This window comes from Atta cephalotes, assembly GCF_000143395.1.
Source record: "Atta cephalotes unplaced genomic scaffold scaffold00002, whole genome shotgun sequence".
Classification (NCBI taxonomy): domain Eukaryota; kingdom Metazoa; phylum Arthropoda; class Insecta; order Hymenoptera; family Formicidae; genus Atta; species Atta cephalotes.
The window spans coordinates 12,666,572-12,681,109 of record NW_012130066.1 but is presented as its reverse complement, the minus strand read 5'-3'; the positions used below and the strand labels follow the sequence as shown (position 1 = coordinate 12,681,109).

Genomic DNA, 14,538 nt, shown 5'->3' with positions numbered 1-14,538 from the left:
CCTTTATTCGTTCCTTCCTAACTAACTTACCCTTACCTACTCTTCCTTCTCTTCTTTCTTCTCTACTACTCCTACTCCTCCTCTTTCTTTCTTCTCTCTCTCTCTCTCTCTCTCTCTCTCTTTCTCTCTCTCTCTCCCAATTTCCTTTCTGTTTCTTCTAGCGCCTTTCTAATTCTCCTTTTCATCCATTCCATCTTCTCTTTCCCCATTCCTCCTCTTCCATTCTGCCCAACTTCCTCTTAAATGTTTCCCTTCCTCATTCCATATCCCTCTTCCCCCCTTCCTTCAACCCTCTTTCTTTTTTTTCCTGTTACCTCTTTCTCTCCTAATCCGTTTGGGTGATGATCTGATTCTACATTAACCCCAATCATATAACTTTCTCTCTTATTGTCTCATCCAGTATATAATCAATGACCAACTCTCCTCTTCCTCTTGTATATCCATTCCCTTTTCTTGTCTTCCTCTATCCTTCTATTCAAAATTGTCCATCCTCTATCATATAATGAACTCTAACAATTTCCTCCCTTCTCCATTATCTTTTTATCCTTTGAATTCCTTCCTTGCTTTCCCTCCCGCTTTTCATCCTCTCTCTACCCCGTTCTCGCATTAAAATCCCTTCCTTCTATTCTCATCCCTTCTTTCTCCTCCATACATTCCTTAAACTCTCCAGTATCTCCTCCATCTCTATAAATTCTCAAATCTCTATAAATTCTCACTATCCTCTAACTATTTTTTCCACCTTATCCTCCCTATCATTATTCCTTCCTCTTTTTCCTCTTCATCACCCCTTTCCACTAACTCTCTCCTTATTCCCCTTATCATGCTTCCTATTGCTTTTCCCTTCTTGGATAACTGCAGAGAAAAATTGTAATTTTTCTGCAATTTATAGGATATTATAGCTTTACAAGTATGCATATTTATTTATGGAACATTTATGTAATAAAAAAATCATGAATTTAATAATGTATGAGCCAAATATTTATGTTAATAATAGCAAATTTATATCAATTGTCGATAATGTGAGAGTTCCTCAATTATCTTCAGGCCTTTTATACCGAAAATTTGTTGTCTAGTTGAAGGTCTTTAATAATAATATCTCGTCGGTGCTTCTGTTAAATACCTTAGAACATATAGACATGGAGGGAGCATTGTGATTCAGAATTATGTCTAAGATGCGTGTGAGAGAGAAAAATATAAGAAGATGCGTATAAGAAAGACAGATGTATATATGGAACATTCATTCTTTCTGAGCATACTTTAAAATGCCGATTATACTGTAACGGTACTGTATAATAATTATACTGTAACGTAACATACTATAATTATACATACTATAATTATAATGTCTGCAACGTTGATACATGCATATAGAGGACGAAAGTTCTTTGAGTATATATGGAGGAAGAATTGCATTGTTTCCTTTAGATTGAAAATATGTTCAAAGTCCATGTGAGAGAAACTATAAATACTCGTCTGCGCATGTGTCAAAATTATCACTTGCATCACAGTTTCGACACTTTTTACACTTAATGTCTGAACTGCTTACTACTCCGTGAAAATCAGTGAACGATAGCGATATATTGAAATATCAATTAGTGGTAAAATGTCTATCACACACTCAAAATCGATGTATTGCATTTTATGCGAAAATCGCAAGAAATCTGTTTCCTACTATGCGTAAGTAAACATTTATTAAAATCTAAAATGTGATATAAGTTTTGTGCCAGTTTAATAAAGACTCTTAAATACAATGCAATATTTTTTCATTAATTATTTACGATTTTTTATGGGAATTATATACTGCATTTATAAATATAGTCTGTAAGAATTTTATGTGATCGTGTGTGAAATATGCTGGAGATCTTATGTTCTAATCTTACGTTTTTTTTCCTTTTTTCACATATTTTTTCTGAAATAAACTTATTAATACATATATTAGGACAAGCATATTTTTATATAATTATTAAATTTATTATATCGTGTTTTAAACATTTCAAACAAACAATCAAAATATAATCAAACATTAGAAAGAATATAGATAAAAATTACTAAAACCATATCAGAGGTTGGACACATATAAATAAATTAATTTATTAAATCTTCATTATATATCAGTGAGTAATAAAAAGTTCAAATCGGACCTACACTTTGTTGAAAAGCGAGAAAAATTGGAATCATGAGTTAAAGTATTTATATGAATGTTTCCGATAATTCAAGTTTGAGTTAGTTTCACTAGGACCGAAAAATATGATAGAGATAACCACCTAATACTTTCATGATTCATAATAACTCAACGCTGTCTTGTATGTCATGAGTTCCCTGTGGGAATCCCTGCTAAATAATTAACCACCTCCTGTTCCAGTGTGAGAAATTTAATCTGAATTCGTTTCCTATCCATAACTATATATTGCTAATAAATTCCCTAATTCCTCTCCGAACTTTCTCCCTGCTCTTCATTCCCCTTTCCCCAAATTGTGTCGCCTGCTATTGGCTTACATGAAAGCCAATGAATTTTTCTTTTAGACCTCCTTTGCTCTTCTCCCTTCTCTCCTATGACGCGCGACTTACCGGTGGGCAGCAAGCGCCTGGAAGCAGAAAATAGGAGCAATCATTTCGAAATCGATCGAAACTCTAGCAGACTGGTAATCCCTTCACAATTTATAACTAGTACCGCGGATCAGTGGCCTAGTCTCAACCTAGCGGGTTGCGTGGCCAACACAAGAAGAAGAAGAAGAAGAAGAAGAAGAAGTATGCTATGAGTTAAGTTAGTTAATCTATTTACGATCTTTTTGAATGTTAAGCTGAATTAACTCTAAAATTACAGAGAAGCAATAAAAAATAAGTTTCACAAAATTTACAAATTGTGAGACGGAATATGCTTTTTTTAATTTATACTAAGATTAAATTTACTTAACGTTACAATCATATAAAATTATCTCGTAATTTTAAAATGCATTACTGAAAATATTTAACTATAATTATTTAATTTATTCACAAACATTTTTGTTATATAATTAACAATTAAATGTTATTAGGTTAGATTATTCTATGTAATTAAAATTATTTTAATATCTTGATATTTAACTGTGATTAAACACTTCCAGATAAAAAATAGATGTATAAGGTATTTTGGATTTTTTTTAATAATGAATCAGATGATGAATATGATTTTTCTGAAAGAGAACGTCATAATAGAATTTCACGTTATTATAAAGATATTATTTTGACATATTCTTTAACAGGTAAGACTTCGAAAAAAAAAAAGAAAGCGTGAGGAAAGAATAGTTTTACTTATTATTTTGTATAGATAGTTCATATTAATTTCAGTAAAATAGTATTATTATTTGAACAGATTTTAAATCACATTTTCGAGTAGAAAAGCGTACATACGAAAAAATAGTACAAGATCTTGGACATTTGTATCGTGATCAAGGTGAAAAAAAGATTGAAAAAAATATCTCCTGGAAAGCAAATAACTCTAGTAATTAATCTTCAGTAATCAGGAAGTTTACAGGTTAATATTATTTAAATGTGAAATACTTTTATCAAATATATTTATAATAATAAAAGATTCTTTGTTTTCTTCAATTTCCTTTTATTTGTCTTTTAGATTTTTTTTAAGCGTTTATATATTTTTAAATCTATCTTTTATAAAAATTATATATTTGGCTTTTGGAAATAAATAGTTTAGTGACTTTTAATTGCCTTTATATATGTTCATTCAAATTATTAGGTGTACAACTTTGCTTCCGCCGTTTTTTTTTCGAAATTCGAGGCTTTATTGTAAAAAACTGGTTATACATTTATGATTCAAAGTATTGTCCATCACTGGCCACTACTTTCTCCCATCTTTCGGGTAGCGTACGAATCCCGCGTCGAAAAAACTGATCATCTTTTGAAGCTATCCACGAATCGATCCAATTTTTTACTTCTTCATAAGACCGGAAGTGCTGGTCAGCCAGGCCGTGTGCCATTGATCGAAACAAGTGATAGAGGGAGCAACGTCTGGAGAATACGGCGGGTGGGGTAGAACTTCCCATTTCAACGTTTCCAAGTATATCTTGACCACTTTCGCAACATGGGGTCGAGCATTGTCATGCTGCAAAATCACTTTATCGTGTCTCTCGTTGTATTGCGGCCGTTTGTCTTTCAATGCTCGGCTCAAACGCATCAATTGCGTTCGCCTGTGATTGTTTCAGTCGGTTTTAACAGTTCATAATACACTACGCCGAGCTGGTCCCACCAAATACAGAGCATGACCTTGGACGTCAAAATCACCGTTCTTGAAGCGTTGAAATCACGACACGTTCTTTCACTAATAGCGGTCTCACCATAAGTATTTGAGAGCATTCGATGAGCCTCAGCCGCAGATTTCTTCATATTGAAGCAAAAAATTAAAACCTCCCGCAAATGACGAGAATTTGGCTCGTAAACTGACATTTTCAATCGAGAATAACTTTGTGATGCAGACACAAATCGACTAATGTTTCTATGGGGTTATGTTGACAGATGCCCAAGTTTATTGTATGACGTCTATGATCTATTTATTTCGACCACCACTTACCGCTAAAGCCATCTATAGAAAAACGGCGGAAGCAAAGTTGTACACCTAATAATTATGCATATAAATTTTTTATAGTATTAAAAATTTTAGAATATTAAAAATTTTTATGCATAATTAACATTTTGTGCATAATAAAATAATTATTATGAATATTGACGAGCAAGAGACACCGGGGTATCTCACTGATATTAGTAACACAATGTGTAAGACAGCGAAAGGACACCGTGAGCCATCATCACGTTCAATTATGCTTTCTTTCTCAATCATCTTGCATTAAAGACAGAATGTCGGAGCGCTCTCCTCTACTTTCTCTCTTCGCGCTCCTCGCATCCTCCGCGTTTCCAGTAACACGTTCGTGAACGCTTCGGTAGTATGTAGCGTCGCGTGCCGAACGCCAAGGGACACCATTTCTGATGCGTATACAATGCAACGAATGGGTTGTATCCATGGTCTTTTGTCTTTTGTGATTAATGGCTCTGGTCCTCCTTGTACCTTAACGAGGTAACCGGAATATAGAGATAAGAAGTTTTGAAATTAGGTTTTGAAAAATGTGATCAAGTTTTTGAATTGGTATTGATAGTGCTCGGAACACGGCGTTCGAATCGCAAACTCCTCTCATATACGCTTACGCACACACAACCAAACACATACTGGGGAAAAAGTTCGTGGCGTTTTTCCCGCTAGATGGCATTAAATGTTCAGCAACTACTAATCGCATCACTAGATGTGTGTTTAAAAAGTGACATTTTAACTTTTGTTTTGAGAAAAAGATTGAAATCGGTGAAGTGGATCAAAAGTTATTTTATTTTGAAAAATGGAAATAAATAAGGAAAAAATTCGCTACATTTTGCAGTATCACTACGATAAAGGCAAGAATGCTGCACAGGCTTGTGAAAAAATTTGCACTATTTACGGTGAAGATACTCTATCAAAATCAGCAGCACGGAAATGATTCGCTCGCTTTCGTGCTGGAAAATTTCACGATGTGAAAAATGAATTTCGCTCCGGTCGACCAATCACTGAAAAGTCTGATGAAATCATGATAAAAGTCGAGCGTAATAAGCATGTGAGCACTGTGGAGATTGCCAGGGAGCTAGGCATCGACCACAAAACAGTTTTAAATCATTTAGCAAGCTGGATACAAAAAGAAGCTCAATGTTTGGGTTCCTCACGAGTTGAGTGTTAGGAACATGATGGACCGAATTAACATTTGTGATACGCTACTGAAACGGAATGAAATTGAGCCATTTCTGAAGAGAATGATAACTGATGATGAAAAATGGATCACCTACGACAATCCAATTAGAAAAAGATCATGGAGAAAAGGCGCAAGCAATCGCAAAACCTAGATTGACGAGGAAGAAGGTGATATTGTGTGTGTGGTGGGACTGGAAGGGAATCGTTCACTATGAGCTGTTATTGTCCAATCAAACAATTAATTCCGAACTCTACTGTGAACAACTGCAGAGATTACGACAAGCAATTGAGAGGAAGCGGCCAGAATTAATCAATAGGAGAGGTGTCGTCTTCCATCACGACAACGCTCGACCACATATCTTTAATGACTCGGCAAAAATTGCGAGAGCTTGACTGGAAAGTTTTAATGCATCCACCATATAGTCCTAACATAGCAGACTATCATTTGTTTAGGTCTCTGCAGAATTCTCTTAATGGTGTAAAGCTAGCTTCAAAAGAGGCCTGTGAAAATCACTTGAAGCAGTTTTTCGATCAGAAACCACAGAAGTTCTATCGCGATGGAATTATGGCTCTGCCCCAAAAATGGCAAAATATTATAGAAAATAATGGAGCATATTTGGTTTAAATAAATTGATTTCAATACTCTAAGAAAAACACTTTAATTTTACTAAAAAATCGCCACGAACTTTTACCCAATATAATCTTGTTATGTGTTCACTCTTCTCAAGAATAGAGACGTTATTTTTTGACAGCATGCTCTAGGCAGTAGGAAGAAATTAAAACTGCATGAAAAATGGAGCATTCTTCGTGTAAAATATGACCTACCATGCAAACTGGGAGAACGGTGTGGTGGAACGAAAGCGACATTTCGATCGAATTAATTCAGATGACCACTTTTGACCACGCTCTTTGACGGCCTCGTCTATGTAAGTTTGCCGAACTCCTATTCTCTATACTCCATGGTCGTACGTTTCAAAGGAAACGTACATTTCATATTTGATGAAGATCAAAAACGACAGTGCTCGACAAGGCAAAAATAGACAGAGATTTAAAATAATAATGATATTATAATAAATGCGCTTAATATGCTATAGAAAATGTCGAAATCTCAGAAAGAAGAAGATGATAAATATTATACTTGTCTCATTAATAATAAAACTTTATGACAACTATTTGTCAAGTAGACCAAAAATTTGAAACATTTTTTACATTTAGATTTTCAAAAATTATATAATATGTTGCATTTCCAATTTTAGAAAATATTTATTTTTAAGAATGAGAAAAAATATATCAAAAATATATCAAAAATAATAAGGAAAATATTAAAAATAATATTTTCCTGCTAATTTTAACCTACACATTAAGTACAATAATACATCTTTTGTTGTCAGACATGTTGAGAGTTTTATGGACCGCTAAATTTGCATCAAGAAATGTTAGTATTTCGCATATAAAATATTTTTAAAATTCAGTTAAATTCTACATATGATTTTACATATATCACTGTATATATTAATATAGGTCTATTTTTGTTTCTAATTTCAATATATTATTCAACAAAAAATAGGAAACACTTTAAAACACGCTCAAAATTCCGTAATATTCAGAACACCGTAACATGGTGAAAAATTATATAGACAAAAAATCAAAAAAGCATTTGAAAGCTTGAAATCTCTACTTTTGAAATCGATAATTAATATTCCGATATGACTGATTCTTTATGGAGATATACAGATACAAGTGGATACCCGTCAAAATTCTCCATACAAGTGAATACTCCATTAATGACTATTTTTGCTTCAATAACTCGATGAAAAAAGATCGTACAATACTCAATAAAAAATCAAATTGAAGGTAAAGATTCACTCCTTCGATTGCTATAAACCGTATTTCTGAATTTTACTTCATGTCAGATCTTCATAAAGTATAAAAATTTTTCAAATGTGAACGAGTATTCATTTGTATCTGTATATCTCCATAAAGAATAGTCATATATCTCCATAAGAATCAATCAAATTCGAATATATTACGCAATTTTGAGTGCGTTCTAAAGTGTTCCCTATTTTTTGTTGAGTAGTGTATTTCTGGAATGAATCAAATGAAATCATAAAATAATACGTGAAACATGATATTTATAAATCAACGATTTATTGACAATTTCAAATAGCATGATGTTTAAAATTGGGACACAAAAGATTTTTAAGATCTCTTCAGTTAGAAATGATAATAGAATCGACATCGATTTGATGCTTTCGACGTCGATTGACATCAAATCGACATCGATTCGATGTCGATTCCATTATCATTTCTGATTGATTTAAGACGCCATAACATAAATCTTTAAGGCGTTTTGTCCTAATGGACATGTATCTTTTAATATCCTTAGAAAATAGAAAAAACTTATTTTGTAGCCTCTCTATTAATATTTTTGCATGTAGCAGAAATACAAGAAATTCCATCTATTTTATTCATCTTAATATGTGTAATTATATACAATATTCACTCAGTTCTCAATCATAATTTATTGTGTCTCAATCGTCGTCGCCACAATTTTAAGCTATGACAATCTGCCATATTCTTGATTTTAAGGCAACGCATGCGCAGAACAAAACTGAACTCTTCGTTTCATACTGTCATGGTGGAAAGAATGAGGTGAAATATTGCGTATACGATAGCAGGGTTGAATAGTAATTAGCTGAAACGTTAAAAGTTAAAAAAAAGTTAAAAATTAATAACTTTTAACTTAATTAATTTTAAATGCATTAATTTTTAACTTAATTTAATTACTTTTCAACTTTTATGTATTAACTTTTTAATGTATATTAACTTTTAATGTATTAACTTTTTTTAAATTGAAAATTTTTCTATCTTTCTTAATGCTAATATTTTTTTCTATAAAGTCTTAAATATTAGAGAATTAATTTAGAAAAAGTTCAATAATTTTATGATGAGAGACTATAATAAGAGTCACACCTTACAGTAGCCAGTTTTTATTAACTCGCTAGATTTTGAATTCCCGCTATTTAAATCACAATTAATTTTAGATATCGCAAACATTATATAAATATGAAATGAGCCTTAGAAGAAGAATTATTGTAGAACAGAGTTGCGCATCCACCCATTTTCAATTTTTACGTATATTTTTTTAACAAATATCTAGTCGATATAGTTATAAACATGCATGAACAGTCGTTTTAATCATTAAAAAATATTAGATAAAGGTTAAAGAAAGACAAATAATGCAAACATATACTCTTTCTCTCTCAAGATTTTGATAAAACACCTTAAGTTATTTATATATAAGTAACAAAGTTATATATAAGTATGGATATAAAATTAAATTTTGTCTAATAATCTATATTTGTAAGGATTATTTAAAGTAATCTCATTTAAAAAAAAATTAGGACAATCTGATCTCAAAAATAATTTTTTTCAAAATTAACTTTTTTTTAAACTTAAGTTAATTTAATCTTAACTTTTATTAAGTTAATTCTTGATTCCTTCAACTTTCAACTTAATTTTAATAATTTTATAAGTCATTAACTTAATTTAGTTTTAAAAAAATATTAACTTACCCAACCCTGGGCATAGCAATACTAAAAATAATCAATCAAATTTTCTCCAATATGCATTTTCCTTTAATAGGATTGCAGGTCCTATACTATATAGGTTACGCTAGAATAGCATCAATCAAACATTACCCAAATTTACTCTCCTACTGCGCATCCATGGGAATACTTCACTTTATTTTTTCCACCATGGTAGATGCTGTCGCTATTGTATGTAGTTATACTGTATCTCAACCGTGCACAGCGTACACATTCTATTCCAATTGAATCGTGCACAATGGTCTAGTTTCCACCCAGAGTTTAAAACGGATAAGAATGTAAGAACCAACCAACTATAATCGAGCATTTCCCATTCGACTGTAACAGGGGAATACTCGACTACTACTGTAATTGGCTAGTTCTTACATTCTAATCCAGTTTAAACCCTCGGTAGAAACTAGATCAATGTTATATTGTATTCTTGTGTACATTTATGTTAAGATGTATTAAGTAATTGGAAAGCACCCTATGACTGCTATGACTGCTATTGTAGATCCTGCATTATTCTTACACTATGGTTAAAATTGAAGTATAAATTAGATGAATGCCTGGTTTATGCTTCGGTCTTAACTCTAAAATTCAGCCAATTGAATACAGATTTTAGGACTAATTAGGATTGGCCCCTATTGACTGAATTTTAGGATTTTAAGGTTAAAACCAAAACATAATAAATGAAACATCAACTCTTTTTTATTTAATTTTGGATCGAGTTGCCGCTGAATGCTTCGAAGCATTTTTTGATTGTTCAATTAGTAAAATTCTTTTTTCCGATTGATTAATCAAAGTATTCGTAATGACAATTCGACCACACCCTTAATCCGCCCTACTTACCCACGAATGTACCACCTTGATCAAAAAGTTCCCGGAATTACCACCAAGTGATGCTCTGAGTCAGCTGATTTGAATTCTGTTTTTTTTGGTTGCCACATCTATCATTGACATTCCCACCAAATTTTATCACCATAGCTTGACATTTGTAAAAGTTATGCCGTCTTGAGTACATCTACCTCTGCACATATTTTCGATTTTTTACAGTTTTAAAAATGGAATGGATTTTGCATCATGATAACGCACCATCGCACAGTGCCATCATTATCCGTGAATTTTTAACCAAGAACGAAACCATCCAACAGCCATCGAATTCACCTGATGCTCCCTGCGATTTTTTTCTGTTCGATCGAATCAAAAAACCATTACAGGGAACGCGTTTTAACAGCCGAAAAGAGGTAATAGAAAAATCGAAAACGGCTCTGATGGCTATACCGACAATAGAGTTCCAGAAATGTTTCGAGAGCTGGATCAAGCGTTGGCATAAGTGCGTTGCAGTCGATGGGGAGTACTTTGAAGGGGACAATATCACTTTTGATGAATAAAACTTGTATTTTGCATTTTTTGAATGAATTCCGGGAACTTTTTCAAGATATGCTACACTATTATACCGTAATGTATGCGTATAATCGCATTTATTATTGCAAATATAAAAAATATAACAAAAAAATGTTTATAAACAATATTTAATTATAAAATGAATCCTCATCTAACTGTGTCATAGGTATTCTGGCGCATTCACTATGTTTTATAAATGAATACGTAGGTGAACGTTTTCGTGTATCATACAATGGATAAAAGATTGGTGCAGAACTGCGATGTCTTTCTGATAAAATATGTCTTCCTTTTAGACTATATGACTTCGTCGTTTTATCATATCATAATTTGTTTTGATGTATGTGGCTAGGCTTGAACTTTTCAAAATTTCTTTGTGTATCTTACGATAATCAATGCTAAAAAGATACAAAAAAATACACTAGAAATAAATATTGTATATTATATAATATTTATTTCTAATATATATGATAAATTTTTTGTTTATATATATATATATATAATATATACATATATATGCGGAGTGTCCTAGAATGATCACCAAATATTTCGTATGCTGGTAAAGCGGACTAATCAGCCAGTCAAAAATGATATTGGAATCGACATCAATTTGATACTTTTGACATCGAATCCTCATTTTGCAATTTTCGCAATTAACAAGATATTAATTATTAAAAATCGCCGAATATTGATTTTTATTAATTTTTTATTCAAGTACTATCGACTCAGTTTAGTTCATTCTACTGGCAAATGAAATATTTTGGCGGTCATTCTGAGATACCCTGCATATATACATATGTATATAGTGTGTTTGATAATTAACAACAAAACTCTCGCATAGTAGCAGAAACTGCTAAGCTAAGTCGAAAAGTCCTCATTTTGCAATTTTTGCAATGGTTAACGAGATATTAATTTATAAAAATAGCTAAATTCACCTGACTTACCGCCCAATGAAGTGTACGTCCGCCATTGCTAGACGTGTTAATGCTAATGTCACTTGTAAACAACGTGTTTAGTGACGAAGACGTGTATATCTCTCTGATCTTTTATTTCACTGCGTGCTTGCATTCCGGCGGTAGGCTGAATTTGGTTAATAAATTCCATAAATTAATATCTCATTAATCATTGCAAAAATTGCAAAATAGTACAAGACTTTTTATTCAATTTAGTCCGCTCTACCAACACATGGAATATTTGGCGTCATTCTGGGACACTCATATATACAGGGTGTCTCAAAAGTTTTTGCCAATCGCTTTTGTGTAGTTAGAGTGGACTAAACTGAGTCGAAAAGCTATTTTCGTAATAGTTAAGTTTATTTTCGTAATAGTTAATAGTTAGTCTTGAATAATTTTTTACTCAAATATCATTAATTTTACAGAAAAACTGCAAGAGACAAAAATCATTTCAGAATTTTTATCAAACTTTAACTTTTTAGTACAACTTTTTAGCATTTTCTTATTTTTACCAATATGAAAACATATGATATTAAAAAATTCTGAAAAAATTCTTAGTATTTTATGAGAAAATAAATGATTTTTATCTCTTGCAGCTTTTCTATAAGTATTTGATAGTATTTGAATAAAAAATTATTCAAGACTAATATTTGACAATTTTTAGTAATATTTTGTTAACTATTGCAAAAATTGCAAAAAATATGAATTAAAAATTATCAATTAAATAACAACAAACCTATTCACATTTTTACATAGAAAATGCACTCTGAGCAGGTTTATCAGGCACTTTGGATCCTATGCATGTCCGTAAAAGGTATGAATTTTGATCCGGATTCTTCATCTAGAAATTTTATCACACTTCCTGACTTGATACTGTAAGCTAGTATGATTCATTGGTGGACACAACTCGGGAGAATATGCTCCAGGTCCAGAAACATGATTTGGCACTACAAATATTAATATTATTAAGTATGGTTCCTTACGTCATATAGGAACGCCACCCACACGATAAGTTGTGCGCAAGCTTGCTCGCAGCGCGCGCGCGCGACGAATACTCCCAGGAAGCTGGCGCATCTAGCGAAAACCCGCGCTCAAGATCCATCCGGCAATAGATATAAGATCCGCCGGAGAGAAAGAGAGCAGTTCACTTGCATTCTTAAAAAGTTGTAACCAGTGGTTACCAAGCAGTGATGCGAATTCTGGGTCGCTTACTAGTATGGTTACTAGTATGAAAGGAGCATAAGAAGGTACATACATTACAATGAGTCCATCAGTGTATACTATACTCTTTTCATGCTAATAACCGTTCTGCAAGCAGCCTGGAATTCGCATTACTGCTATCAAGCTGTATTATATTCATGGTGAAAGGGATAACATGGTGTGTGCAATTTGCAAGCATCTTTCTCTGAATCGCCCTTTCTATCTATGAATTTCGAAGAAAGAAACTAACGTTGCCAATTGTGAAACGCTAAACATAGGACGATATTCATAGTTCGTTTTTATTTTAAACTGTCTTAAATGTCTTAAGATACTAATACAGTCTTTGGATTGACTTATGATATCTTAAAACTGTATTTAAGACAGTCTTAAATGTAAGATTGACTATGAATACCGACCTGCTTCGTGTCCATGAAATTGGTACTAAACTTGTTTAACACACTTTATGTTTCTCTATAGAAAGAGAAACATAAAGTGTGTTAAACAAGGAAAGATTCAGTACCAATTTCACGACGCGAAACAGACTGTATTCATAGTTAATTCTTGCATTTAAGACTGTCTTAAGTACAATCTTAAGATGTCATAAGTCAATCCGAGAACTGTATTAGAATCTTAAAACATTATTTAATATAGTTTTAGCGTTACACAATTGGCAGTTTCTTACAATTAGTCTCTTATCGACATTCATAGACAAAGGGGACGGAGATTCAGAGAAAGATGCTTGCAAACTGCACACCATGTTATCCCTTCTAACACATCATATTACCAGACGAGCGAAGATCTTATTGACATAGTATATACAGTAGCGCAATTCTCTGTCGGCATCTTTGATGTTAGTGTTGGCCAAAATGGAGTGCGTGAAATAAGTTATCTAGCGTTACCTAAACTTTTTTCTCTTTTCATTCTTTTTTCACTCTGTTAAAATTTCTTGCAAAACTCGCTAGATTTATTCGCAATCCAACGAATTCATTGAAGTGAGTAAGCACTATTGTAAGAACATATTGGAGCATGAAAATAAACCTAATATTGCAATGAAATAATTGAAACTTTATAAAAATTAATAAAAATAAATTGTAAATAAATTGAAACATAAAGAAAAAATATAGAAAATTAGGAAAAATATTAAATTAACTTAAAAATGTATATTTGTATAAAGAAATATTATGTAATTATATATTTATGAAAATATTATGAGAAAGCTGTTATAAAAGAAATTTACATACATACATGTCCAAAAAATAAGTTTAAAATACAATAAATAAAAAGAAATCTTTCTTGCTCGGTTTTCTATGTTACTTTTTCATTTTATCACTTTTTCACAAAAATTAGATCAATCTCTCGAGATTTCTCACACAACATTTCACCAAATGGACGTAATACTTCCTTCTAAATTTCTACTGTGAACCATGTATGTTTGAAAGACAAATGTTTAATGAAATGTTAAATGGAAACGCTTGTTAAATAGAGAGAGGAACAGAGAGAGAGAGAGAGAGAGAGAGAGAGAAAGAGAGAGAGCAAATAAAAAAGGAGAAAGAGACGGGGCAACTTATTTCACGCATGTCCATTGCACTCCATTTTAATCAACATAAAATAAGAAGAGTTGCGCTACTATATA

The 14,538-nt window shown here is 32.2% G+C and overlaps 1 pseudogene; it reads right to left on the bottom strand.

Moving 5' to 3' along the window:
• Positions 1 to 10,883: 10,883 nt before the first annotated feature.
• LOC105623958 overlaps positions 10,884 to 14,538 on the bottom strand; it is an 8,201-nt pseudogene continuing 4,546 nt past the window's right edge.